The sequence below is a fragment of the Lemur catta genome, chromosome 1, assembly GCF_020740605.2.
Source record: "Lemur catta isolate mLemCat1 chromosome 1, mLemCat1.pri, whole genome shotgun sequence".
NCBI lineage: Eukaryota > Metazoa > Chordata > Mammalia > Primates > Lemuridae > Lemur > Lemur catta.
The window spans coordinates 178,711,888-178,725,394 of record NC_059128.1 but is presented as its reverse complement, the minus strand read 5'-3'; positions in this window follow the sequence as shown (position 1 = coordinate 178,725,394).

Below are 13,507 nucleotides of genomic sequence, written 5' to 3'. Positions count from 1 at the left end.
ACCATGCTCTGCTTCAACTGCCCTCGGGATCCCGCCTCTGTTTGCCTGATTGAAGACTTAGCTTTTGCCACTTTGCTCTTCTGCACTATCAACTGCTTTCCTCTCTTGGATCTTCCTACCAGAAATATACATTCTTGTCCCCATACTATACCTCTCTAGCAACCACTTCCTTCCCTGCTCTCTTCTAAAGCAGAACTACTCAAGAGAGTTGTGTAAATTCAGATTATCCTCTTTTTCACCTCTGAATTCTCTTCAGCTAGCTCCAGCTGGGCTTCCATCTGTGCCATTCCATGAAATAGCTCCAGCCAAGGTTATCCAGGTCATTTATGGCCTCTGTCTTGCCAAAGGAAATGGCAGTATCTTAACCAATTTCTCAGCAGCATACAGTAGAGTTGATTTCTTCCTTTCTGTAATACTTTCATCTCTTGGTTTCCATGACATTATTTATTGATCAATTTAAATGATTGATTTATTTGACTAATATTTATTGCTAGGAACTGTTCCAGGTACAACAACCTAAGTCTTCATCTAGAACACAGGCAATGATATTGTAAATAAATCAATAAAATTTATAGTGCATCAGATATTGCTACATGCTATGGAAAAATGAAGCAGGGAAGGAAAATAAGGAAAGTTGGGAGGGAGAGGGATTGCCATTTTAAACAGGATGTTCAGGGAAGATCTCACTGCAAAGGGGATATTTAAACAAAGAACCTGAGGAGGTGAGGAAGCGTGATGACTTATGGGGGAAGACCATTTCAGCAGAAGGGGCAGCCAGTGGAACACACTGAAGGGGGAGAGTGCCAGCTGTGCTTGGGTGACAGTGATGAGGCCACTGTGGCAGAAGCAGAGTGAGCAAAGGAAAGAGAAGAGACCAGAGAGAGAATGGTGCAAACTGTCAAAGGCCTTGGCTGCTTGGAATGGGGTCAACTTTAAATCCAGATGAGATAAGGACACTTAGCAAGACTTTGAGCAGAGGAGTGACATCATCTGCCTGATGTATTTATAGGATCACCTGGCTTCTTTAGTATAGAGGGTGGAAACAGGTAAGCTATTCTAGCAATTCAAGCAAGAGATGGAGGAGGTTTGGAAAAGGGTGGAAGCAATGGATGTATTGAGAAGTGGTGAGAGTCTGGATCTATTTTGAAAAGAAAGGCATGTGATTTGTTAATATTAAAATATTGTTTTAAAATTTTGCCTCACTAACTTCTCCTTCTCAGTCTTTGCTGGCATATATTCTTCTCAACTTCTAAATGTCCACATGTTCAGGCTTCAGTCTTAGTCCTTATTCTGTTTTATTATTTATATTTTCATTCTAGATGACCTCATCTTGTTCATCAATTTTAAATAGCACCTGCTGATGATTACCCCACCACCACCCTAGATCTTGACACTTCCTCTGTACTCCAGATTCTTCTATGTACTCAATTGATATCTATCACATACATGTCTAATATAAATATCAAACTTAAGATATTCAAAACAGAGTTGTCAGATCTCACCCTGTGTCCCCAGTATTATTAGTTCTTTTGTCTTTTCTATATGAGTAATTCATTCACTTACTCAATCCAGAAACTTGAATTTAACGTAGTCTCTATTTCCTCTTTATACCTCACACTATCATATCTTATATACCACTAAGGCCTTGGGATTATACCTTCAAAAATATATATACACATATAAATATGTGTATGTATGTGTGTGTACATATATACACACACACACATGGGTGTATATATATATATATATAAAAGAAGGGGACAGATTTGTGATATATGCATTTATCACAAATCTATACCATTCTTTTCAACAACTTCTCCACTTTTGATTAAGCTAACATCCTGTCTCACCCAAACTACTGCAATAGTCCCCAGCTGATTCTATTTTTGCCTGCCCAATCCATTCTTTACACATCTTGTGTAAAGTTCTGTTCCCCTGCTTAAAATTCTTAAGTGGCTTCTACATGTTCTTACAATGGAGTCTCAAGGCCCTACATTATTTGTTTATCTCTCTAATCTTATACTATACTCCCCAAGTTTACTATGTTCTATACACATGGGTTTTCTTTCTCTGCCTGTGGCAGAATAATCTTATTCCTGACTCAGGGTCTTTGGACCCACCTTTCCCTCCTCAAGAACTACTCTTGCTTTGTATCATTGGCCAAACTCTAATACAAACAGTATCTCCTCACAGAAGCCTTACCTGACAATCTTTACTATTCTCCCCTCACCTTAAACCCCTAAGTACTCTTTATTCCATTATTGTTTCAATATAATTTACCTCTATCTGAAATTATGTGAACTATTCTTTACTATTTTTCTTCCCCTACTAGGATGGAAGCTCCATAAGTACAGCATTTGTTGTTTGTGTTCACTACTGTACCTCTGTGCCTATAACAGTGCTGCACACATAGAAGGCACACAACAGATATGTATTAGAAAAATAAATGAACAACTATTACTCAAACTATTTGTAGAATATAAGGAAGATTACTTTGTTGTTGCTGTGATTGCCACACTAGAATGTTTATGGCAGCAAAATTCACAATTGCAAAGATGTGGAAACAACCCAGGGCCCATCAATACATGAGTGGATTAATATAATATGGCATGTGTATACCATGGAGTACTATTCAGTCACAAAAAACGATGGTGATCTAGCACCTCTTATATTATCCTGGATAGAGCTGGAGCCCATTCTACTGTGTGAAGTATCCCAAGAATGGAAAAACAAGCACCACATGTACTCACCATCAAATTGGTATTAACTGGTCAACACTTAAGTGCATATACAGTAATAACATTCATCAGATGTCAGGCAAGTGGGAGCAGGGAGGAGGGGATGGGTATATTCACACCTAATGGGTGCTGTGTGCACCATCTGGAGGATGGACAGGCTTGAAACTCTGACTCCAGTGGGGCAAAGGCAATATATGTAAAACATTCGTACCCCCGTAATATGCTGAAATAAAAAAAATAAAAATAAATAAAAAAGGAAGTTTACGAGAAATGAGCTAAGGTTTCACTGATCATCACCTAAGAGCTCATTTAGGAATAACACTGATCGGGTGTCGGGCAGATGTGGGTGGGGGAGTGGAGGGGTGTATTCATACATAATGAGTGCCATGCGCACTGTCTAGGGGATGGACACGTTTGAAGCTCTGACTCTGGGAGTGGGAGGAAGGGCACCCCCGCAATATGCTGAAATAAGAATAAACTTTTGTACCCCTGCAATATGCTGAAATAAGAGTTAAAAAAAAGAGTTAAGTAGGAAAAAAAAACCTTGGCAGTTCATTTACCTTAGATGAACTTTAAGCTCCCTCAACTCCATTAACATCCCTCTCTGCCTGATTTGCATTGAAATGTTCATTGGGTCAAAATTGCTTTCAGAACAACTGCCTCTGTTCTGACCAGTTGTGTCCCAGCTTCAAAGCTGAAGCTGGTCAACCCTCTTTCACTTTGTCTGATGTCATGGGTACTGCAGAAGCTGAAAACCAAGAAGTGAATCACAGAAGGCATCTAACTTTGGAGAGTCCCCGTATTTCATTTATCATAACATTTCTGAGGACAATGTAGTGACAGACATAATGGTCCCTGAAGTCTCTGACTGTTGGACCACAACTCAAAAAGCCACACTAAACATTTCTTACCTCACCTCTTGAGTTCTCTATAACATAACTTATAGAGAGACTAGCTTGAATACCAAAAGGCAACATAAAATGTATGGTTAATAGCCTTATATAGCAAATGGCTATAATTAAATGAATATCTTACATCCCATCTCCTTTTGTCTGGTTGCTAAGGAATAATGGAAGTATATGGGGACACTGAGGCAACTGGAAAATTTTGTGATGTTGAACAAATCCAATTTTAAGGTTCATGAATTTAAGCTTATACTCTTAAAAGATATTTGTTCTCATGTCATTCTGCTTAGTACAACTGGGCCTAGAGTCTCTCTCTCTATTAGTTTCCAAGAGTCAGTTTTTACTGTAAGGTTTTTTATTATTGTCATTTTATTTGTTGTTGTTTTATTTTCTTTTTAATGGAGAAAATATGCCTTTGAATAAACACACACACTAAATTTTAAGTGCTCAATATAATAGTCTAGTTGAGTGTCCATGTTCAAGCACTTTGTTTAGAAGTATTTTAATGTGAAAACACTTTGCAAACTGTAAATCCCAGGTTAGTTATTACTAAGTGAGCTGTGTAAGTTATCAAAGACTTTAATTAGATAAACTAGTTTATTTCTTTTAATCTCTCCAGATGTTGACTATCAACTCTGAGGAAAAATCTGCAGCCAGATCGTTTTTTCAGTCTGCCTCTTACAGTCTGCAAATTACAACCACACATACTTTTTGAAAAAAATATGGCTACCATCCAGCCCCATAGTTTCTGTGACTGTTTTTGTCTGATCAAGGAAGAATTGACACGTTTACTGTTGGACAACAGAAGGAATCTCTTTCTCATTGTTTGTTTTCTAGCCACTTGCTCTTCTGTTGGCATCTGTAGCTAAAGAATTTCACACAAAACTAAATTGATTCACTTTTCTTGCCTTCTGTTAAAGTTTATCAATTTTCGACCCACCTTGGTACCTACATAACATCTTTCTTGTGAACAGTTTTTTGTATTATGATCTACTTGAACATTCACATTAGTATAAAACAAGTTATAACATTGCTATAGTTTCACTTCTGAACACTATGCTGTAATATACTCTTACGTGTTCTTGGAGATTGAGTAAATTCTTGGGGTACAAAGCTATTTATGGAAGCATAGATAAAAGTACATACTTATGAACATTTTACCTGTGTGTTTTAAGCATGTTAAAACATAGCAATGTTTTAAGAATGTTTTAAATATGACATAATTTTTTAAAAAATATGTTTTTAAAGTTGTAAGAAACTAGACATTAGCCTTTTGAAAGAAAAGCAATCCACATCAGAGGCCAAGATCTACTGGGGCTGTAATAATAATTATGGAGACCAGACACAGGATGGAGGCAAGAAGTTTGGATTAAATTAACCACTGATAGAAAAATGTAAAAGGTATTTTCTTGTGATTGAAAAGATACTCATAGGATTTTCACACAGACTAATAGAACCACTTTGCTCATTAAATTTTTTTCTTTTCTTTTCCTTTTCTTTTTTTTTTTACTTTTCCATAAGATGAAATGAGGAAGTATATATGTAAAGAAAATTTGAAAAAGCGGTATTTGTCTTTTGATAAATTGTAAGTAAGAAATTGTCAGGCTTTCCTGTTGAAATACAGTCTAAGGTTATATATATCTGCCTTTCACTTCCCCAAGTGGTACTTAAGCTGTGCACACATCATGGCCTGTTTAGTTTATGTGTTTACTCTTCTCCTCCTTATCTTACACAGAATTAATCCTTGAACCTCCGTAACTGGTGATAGAGTCACTGTTGCAAAGTCCTTTAGACTGTAGATAATTGTACCTTTTTAAATAGAGAATCTGGGTAGTTTAAAAACTATTTTTACCTGGCTAAACTCAAGGCATAAAACAAATCTAATTAGACTTAGATGATAAATGACCTGGTCAATTTATGGTCTACAAGAATGTGCTCAAAATAATGATTTGAACAGTTAACAACTTTATTCATTAGGGGCCACAATTGGATTACAGATTCTTTTTTCAGATGTTTATAGTTTTTTCTCTTCACTTCACATTGCTTTAACTTTAAATATTTCCCTGCTCAGAAGCAATCACTATCCTGTATTACTTCCAAGTGTTGATTGCTCCTAAGAAGTAATCACTATCCTATATTTCTCCCAAGTGTTGATTGCTCCCAAGCTTATTTTAAAATATTTATTAGAAATGTTTTTGTCCTGAAACAATATTTGGCTGGATTGTTCTCAATATGGCATCACTACCTTCCCTTTCAAGGTCTCCTCTGCAATAACACTTCAGAGTCCCTTTTTTCACGTGGTTCTTGGTTAGAGTTTGCCAATGAGAGGTACTCCAGTGAAATTTGGAAGGCAGAAAAGAAGGGAGGATAAGATGCTCTGGAGGCACTTTCAGGCAGACCCAGGGAAGATTTCAAACAAGAAGATCAAAAGGCCTTTCTAGAAAGCTCACCTGCTTTAGTGCTGCAGGCAGTTGAGATCACAAGTAATGGCTGCTTGAGAACCAGCGTTGCTGGCTGAAATAGTTTTAGGTTCCTGAGACTTTCAGCGCTTTCTGAAGAACCTCTTGAAAACTATCAGCTCTATGGTTACAACTGAGAGTATCGCTAGTGGATTCCCTTATTTATACACCCCTAGCCATTTTACTTACTGTGTGTACCTCTGATCTCTTGTATCAAAATCCACACGTGGGGCCGGGCGTGGTGGCTCACGCCTGTAATCCTAGCACTCTGGGAGGCCGAGGCGGGTGGATCGCTCAAGGTCAGGAGTTCGAGACCAGCCTGAGCAACAGCGAGACCCCATCTCTACTAAAAATAGAAAGAAATTATCTGGCCAACTAAAATATACATAGAAAAAATTAGCCGGGCATGGTGGCGCATGCCTGTAGTCCCAGCTATTCAGGAGGCTGAGGCAGTAGGATCGCTTAAGCCCAGGAGTCTGAGGTTGCTGTGAGCTAGGCTGACACCACTCACTGTAGCCCAGGCAACACAGTGAGACTCTGTCTCCAAAAAAAAAAAAAAAAAAAATCCATACGTCATGGACTATAATGTGGCTTCTAAATTTTTTTATCAAACTCTGACTAATAGAAACATGAGTTTTGTTGTATATGACTAAACTTTATATGATGGCTGACTTTACATATCCTTCAACTTTCTTTCCCACTCATTTATAATTTTGAGGTTAATCCATGTTAATACATGTAGCTTTAGCTCATTCATTTTAATTGATATATAATATGCCAATGTTTTATTTGCTATACTTATTTATCTATTTTCTTATGAAAAAACATTTAGTTGGTTTCCAAAGTTTTGCTATTACCAATAATGCTAGAATGAAAATTCTTTGTCTCTTCCACATATAAACAATACTTTCTTAGAGTCTACACCAGGAGTAGCACTGATGCCTCAAATGGTATGAGAGTTCCCTATGTTTTACATCTTCAATAAAGCTTGGTAATGTCAAACTTTAAAATTTTGTTAATATTTTAAGTGTTTAATAATGTCATATCATTTTAATTTGAATTTTAAAAATTCCTGGTTAATAAAGACATACATTCAGCTGCTTTAATATCATATAAAATAATAAATTTTGCTTACATGTGCATTTTTGCTTAAAAATCTATTTTATAAAATCTGATGTAAGCACTAAAATAAGTTAGCTATTGAATATTGCATTATATAACACATGAAACAGTAAGAGGAAATTATCGATTTCCTGAGTATCTTGAGGACTGGCTTCATACTTTTATTTGTAAATCTTTTGACCCAAACTTACAGTTAAGATTCAGGAATAAAGTCATTTGTATTCTTCATTTTCTCTAAAAGCAGCCAAACATTACAAAGAACAAAAATAACTGTAAACCTTTCTCCAAAACACTAATAGTCACAACTCCCAACCACAACTATTGAAATTTGAAATCCAGATCAATTTGAGGGAGAATGACAAGTAGGAAACATACTTCCATAGATATAGTGCAAATTTTAAAATTCTACTAAAGTAGAAGGGCCTAATTAGTGCTTCTGTATTTGGTACAGCAAGATCTGGTGAGGGTCTGAGGGAATATCTCTGAATCCAGTACACAGTACAAGGATGAAGGAGAAACAGCAGAGATGAGCTATCTCTTTAAGATGAAAGTAATCCATTTATTTCTCAGGGTGTGTAAGAGATAAGGGCAATTTGCTCTGAAGGGGTTGATCTCAGGGAGCTAAAAATAAATAGGTGAATGAGAAACTATCACACAAAAATGAGTGACATTGGAGATTTTGCTGTGACCCTCACAAATATTCTAATTCCTCTGAGGGGCAACTTAGCAGAATGAGTAAAGATATATTCCCAGGGCAAAGGCCCAGGAATATTTGGCAAGATCATGAGATACTCTATCTAGAACGGATTTGTCTGTCTTTCCTGTTCAATCACCTCCTTACTCTTCTCTTTCTTTTCATAAATAATAAGCTGATTCAGATAGAATCGACCACATTTAAAGATGAGTAATAACTAGAAGAAATCAGTCATGGAGCTAAGTAAAAATGAATAGAAGGTAATAGGAGAAGAAGGAAGAGGGGGAAAGGAAGGGGGGGGGAAGGAAGTTGATATGTAAAAGCAGGAGAAAAAATTCTACCTCAAAATAATTATGCCAGGAAACAAGGACATATTCCTGATCTCAAATAATCAGCCAAAAACATGGCTTATTTGAAACGTGAGGTCAAAGAAGATATATATGCAAGAATAAATAAAGAGATGAAAGTAAACTGTCAGATTCAACTTACCTATAGTATTAAAAGATAACTTAAAATTAAAATAGATACTTCTGAAAACACAGATAGGGACATGGAGGAGAGACAAGCTAATCAAACAAAATGAAGTGCCAAGCCCATAAAAATTTAAAGGGATTAAAAAAAGAATAGGAATGAAGGACAGATACAAGGGGTGAATGTACACTTATATGTTGCAACTAAAGAAGAATACACAACTAATTAGAATTGAAAATATTTGATACAATAGAATCGGAATACCAAAGAGTATATTATGTCTGAGATATAATTGATATAAAATAATCAACATGAAGTTACATATTTGAAAAATTATTGGAATTCAAAGAGAAAAAAAAGGAATCCCAATTTTTAAAAACAGCTACCTACTGAACCTAAAAATCAAACTGTTCTTGGAGTTCTCAATATCTACATTAAATTTCAAAAGATGGTAAAGCAATGTTAAACAAATATCTAGCAATGAAAATATAATTCAATAATTTATATTAAGTCATTGCTCAAAAATAAAGACAAAAAGCATATAGTTTCAAATGTACAAGAACTCACAGCACAATGACACCATCAGGATGATGATATTTGGCCACCTGATAGATAACCAGAGAAAACAAGGAAAAATACTTGGAAATGAGCATTGTATTCACTAAAACACAGAAATGAAGCTAAACAATTATGGAAATATCAGTTCTAGGACAAAACTGTAATACTCTAAATTAAGAAAGCATAGCCAGGAATGATGCAAAAATCAGTTAACCAGACCCCATAACTCATAGGACATTGTAATCCAGGGAAGGCATTATTCAACTAAAAGGATTTTTAGATTGTTAGGTATGGGAGAAAAAGAAGAATCAAGAATGATTTTAAATGTTTGGCTTGAACAGTTTTGAATAGAGTATCACTGAAATGAGGAAGCCTAGGAGAAAAGCCAATTTAGGTTGGGGATTATGTAAAAAGTTTTGGCATATGTCACAGTCTGAATATTTTTGTTCCCCCAAAATTCATATATTGAAGCCACACCCACAATGTGATGATATTTTGAAATGAGGCCTTTGAGAGGTAATTAGGGTTAGATGAGGTCATAAGGGTGAGGTCTTTGTGATGGAATTTGTGCCCTTAAAAAGAAAGAAACCAGGGAGGTTGCACTCTCTCTCCCCCACTTCCCTATGAGAGGATACAAGTAGTTGGCTGTCTGCGAGCCAGGAAGAGAACTGAATCAGACAACACCTTGATCCAGAACTGTGAGAAAATAAATTTCTGTTGTTTAAGCCACTCCGTCTATGGTATTTTTTTATAATAGCCCAAGTAGACTAATACAGCCTCTGTTAATTTTGAGGTGTCTTTTATGCATCAAGAAGGGGTTGAATACATGATTCTGGAGTTTGGGAGAGAGTTGGCTCTATTGATATGCGTTTGGAAGTAATTAACAATTACAGATGGCATTTAAAGCCACATGGAAGGGACACTGCTTAATTCTGCCGTGTGCTCCTCATATAATTCCTTTTTATAGGGAAGTGAATGGAATCAGCAAATTATAGTAGTTGTCTAATTTATTTAAAAAATTTACATCAAGTACTTCCTCCTCTTTTCTCCACTTACTTGGTTTTGTATATAATGACTCATTTTGTACTGTCTACGCACTTCTAGATATAGCCATTCCATAAGATACTTCTATTGCTTCTCTTCTTTAAATTCAGTGAGCCAAATCTCAAGGGCTAATATCATGTGAGTATTGCACCCAGTCCTGACTACCGTATCACTGAACTAGCTAAATCCTCATTTCTCCGCCCTATGACAAAAGCTACCACAAAGCCAAATATATACTTAGGGTCACCAAACAACACAGTTTGCATAGGACTGTTCAGATTTATATCTGTTGTCCTGATATAATTATAAATAGCACTGCTTTTCACTTTCTAAAGTGTGTTGGTGGTTTTAACAATAATTTTTATGGTCATCTAATAAATAGCAGATATTTCTCCTTCATAGTTCACTATATTAGTGCCAGCTGTTGATCTTAATTGAAATTATGTTGGCCTGTGATTGTGTCTCACACAGGTGAGTAATACAAGTTATTTTTTAAAAAAAATATTCTTTTTTTTTAATTTTTTTTATTTCAGCTCTTCATGGGGGTACAAAAGCTCAGGTTATATACATTGTCCATGAAAAAAGAAATATTCTTAAGGACCCCTAATATTGATTAAAATTATTTAGATATTGGTAAATAGGAACAAATATGAAACTCAATACAAAAGTCTTATTATCTTACACAACAAAGCGAGATTTTTAAATTAAATGCAAAAAATCCCTACAAAAACATAAATATAAACTAAAAATAATGATTTAATATGAAAGATGATGTTTTGCAGAAACTAAATCTCTTTTCAGATTACAACTATAGTGCTTGTGCAGGTTGTTTTGAGTTTTCACATCAACTCTCTGTTTTTAAATAATGATGACATTATTATTCGTAGAACACACCATAGGATTCTTTGGCCTTCACTTGGTATGAAAACATCACTTCGTTATAAGTCCGCCTTTGTTCTTTTCTCATTATTGATTAAGTAAAGTTGTGTTATGTGGTTCCTTTTTTACCATAATGAAAACGTCAGTACTAAAATCAATTAGTAGTTCTTGATTTTATGATGGCTCCCCAGATGGCCAGAAGATGTCTATATTAATTTCTTTATTATAATTTTATTCACATGACAACACAAAACTTAAAAAGTATTGCAGATCTCTAAGAATAAACTCTTGGAACTTCAGGGATCTATGAATTTCTATTTGTAAAATGTCACTGAATAATTTTAACCTGAGGATATATGCAATACAAGGCACAAATAATCAATAAACATAACCATTCTTTCTCATTAGGAACAAAAACATACAAATTAGAGCAGATAACAATTGTAAGTACTTTGGAAGTTTCAGAGGAAAAGGTTGTCACCCTCATACACTGCTTTTTTAATTTTAATTAGGTTCAAGATTTCCTGAAAGCAAATTGATCATCTGTATTAAAAACATAAAAATATGTTTACTCTTTGACAAAATTACTTCCACTTCTAGAAATGCAACCCTAAGAACATACTTAATACAATTCACATGGATACATCAATTAGCATAGTACTTTGCACATAGTATGCACTTGATAAATATTTGTACACACACATACCATTCATGTACTTATGTCAGTCAATGTGCTAGGTGCTAGATATGAATTATGACAAGTCCCTGCTTTTGAGAAAGTACAGTTTACTCATGGAGCTATATTAAAAATCATATAAGCATGTAGCAACTGTGGCAAGTGCTACATGGGAAGAAGACATGAGTGCCTTTAACAAAGGTATTTAACATGGTCAAAGAGATCAAAAATTCCTTCTCTCAGGAAGGGCCCTCTAAGCTGCAAGCTGAATGTTGGATGGGAGCTAACCGGAAGAGGGAGAAAACAGGTTTCAAGCAGAGTAGTACGTGCAAAGGTCCTGAGTTGGGAAGAAGCATGGTGGACACGAGTACCCGACAGAGGACCCTCATGACTGGAATGACAAGGGAAAGGGGAATGTAGTATGCAGTGAGGCAGGAGGAATAAGAAAGCACCAGAGTTCCTTTCTCTTTTTTTGGTCATAGTTTTGTTCTTTTTCTCAAATAACTAGAATTTCCTTTAAAATCTTTACAGGATTTTTAATCAGGGCAGAACTGTCTTTGGAAAAGACCATTTTATCTGTGTGGGGGAAAACAGATGGTAGAATACTAGCGAAATGAATGAGATTATGATTTTGTTCTTCACAGTAATTTTAATAGTAATAAAAAGTGGAAAATAGCCTAAATGTACAATAGGGATTTGTCTAAGTGGATTTTAGTACATTCATACTGTAAAATATTTTGAAGTTGTTAAAAATGATAATACTGTAGAAGTATATCTGTTGGCATAAAGAGCTGTCCTCAATATCCTAAATAAAGATAGCATTTTACAGTAAAATATCTTGTTCTTATCTCAGACTGGCCTGGTTCTCACAACAAAATATAATCATTTACATAAAATATTGGTCAAATTCAGGTCTAGATAGAAAAAAACAATAAATCTGGTGGTTATCAAGGTAATTTGTGGCTTTTTAAAAAAGGCAATATAAAACAAACTAATAGTCTATGCAGCTCTGATGTACCAGCTGATCCACTTTGGAAGTTTTATTTTCATTGCCTCATAGAAAAATAAAGAAGAACAGGAAATTAAGGATCATCAATATAAAAAATTATTTGACTGAATAAATAAACGTGTAATTTTGTTGTGAGATAGTTACTTTCCTCCATAAAGCTGTCCTGTCTTAGCTCCCTCAGAAGAAAGGGAAAACGAAGAATGCAATAATATGACTTCAGAATGAATAAATAATGGAAGAATTTCAAAACAGAATGAGGCTTTTCTTTGAACTATCCAATCTTCTTGAGACTGCAAATTGTACAGGAATAGGGAATAGTTTCTCGCAGGAGTTTTTCCCCAATCAGAAGGAAAATATAACATGAGCCTTTCTCGTGGATTTGAACATATCTAATCATATACCTGTTGGCAATCTAGAATAAAAGAAATATATGAAAAATTCATAAACAATTTATGTACATAGTATTCTCAGCTCAATTTATTGTATACAAAAATTTTGAAATAAAAAATTATATTTATTTTTATGTAATAATTCATATTGTATTTCATAGTGTATAAATGCAACTAACATAAATCTTTAAATTATTCTGTCATGTTAGTTTGCTTAAATGTTTTCAATATACTAAAGTTTTTCAATGGAGGGTTGCTTTTTATTATATCTTTTTTCTGTGCCTTCATGTTTTGTAATATATTTCAGAGTCAAAATATATTATTATGGATGTAACAGACTCTCTTTAAGTAAAGATAAACTTAGATATAAATCAAACTTCGAGTTTAGAATTGATTTGGATAATATTAGACATAGATTGTAACAAGCTCAGTCTTTGGAGTAGAAAAGATGTGGGTTTTAATCACAACTTTACCACTTATGAGCAGTGTGACCTTGAGAATTCATTTAAATTTCTCCAAACCTATTTCAGATCATGTCACTACCCTATTTAAAACCTTTCAAA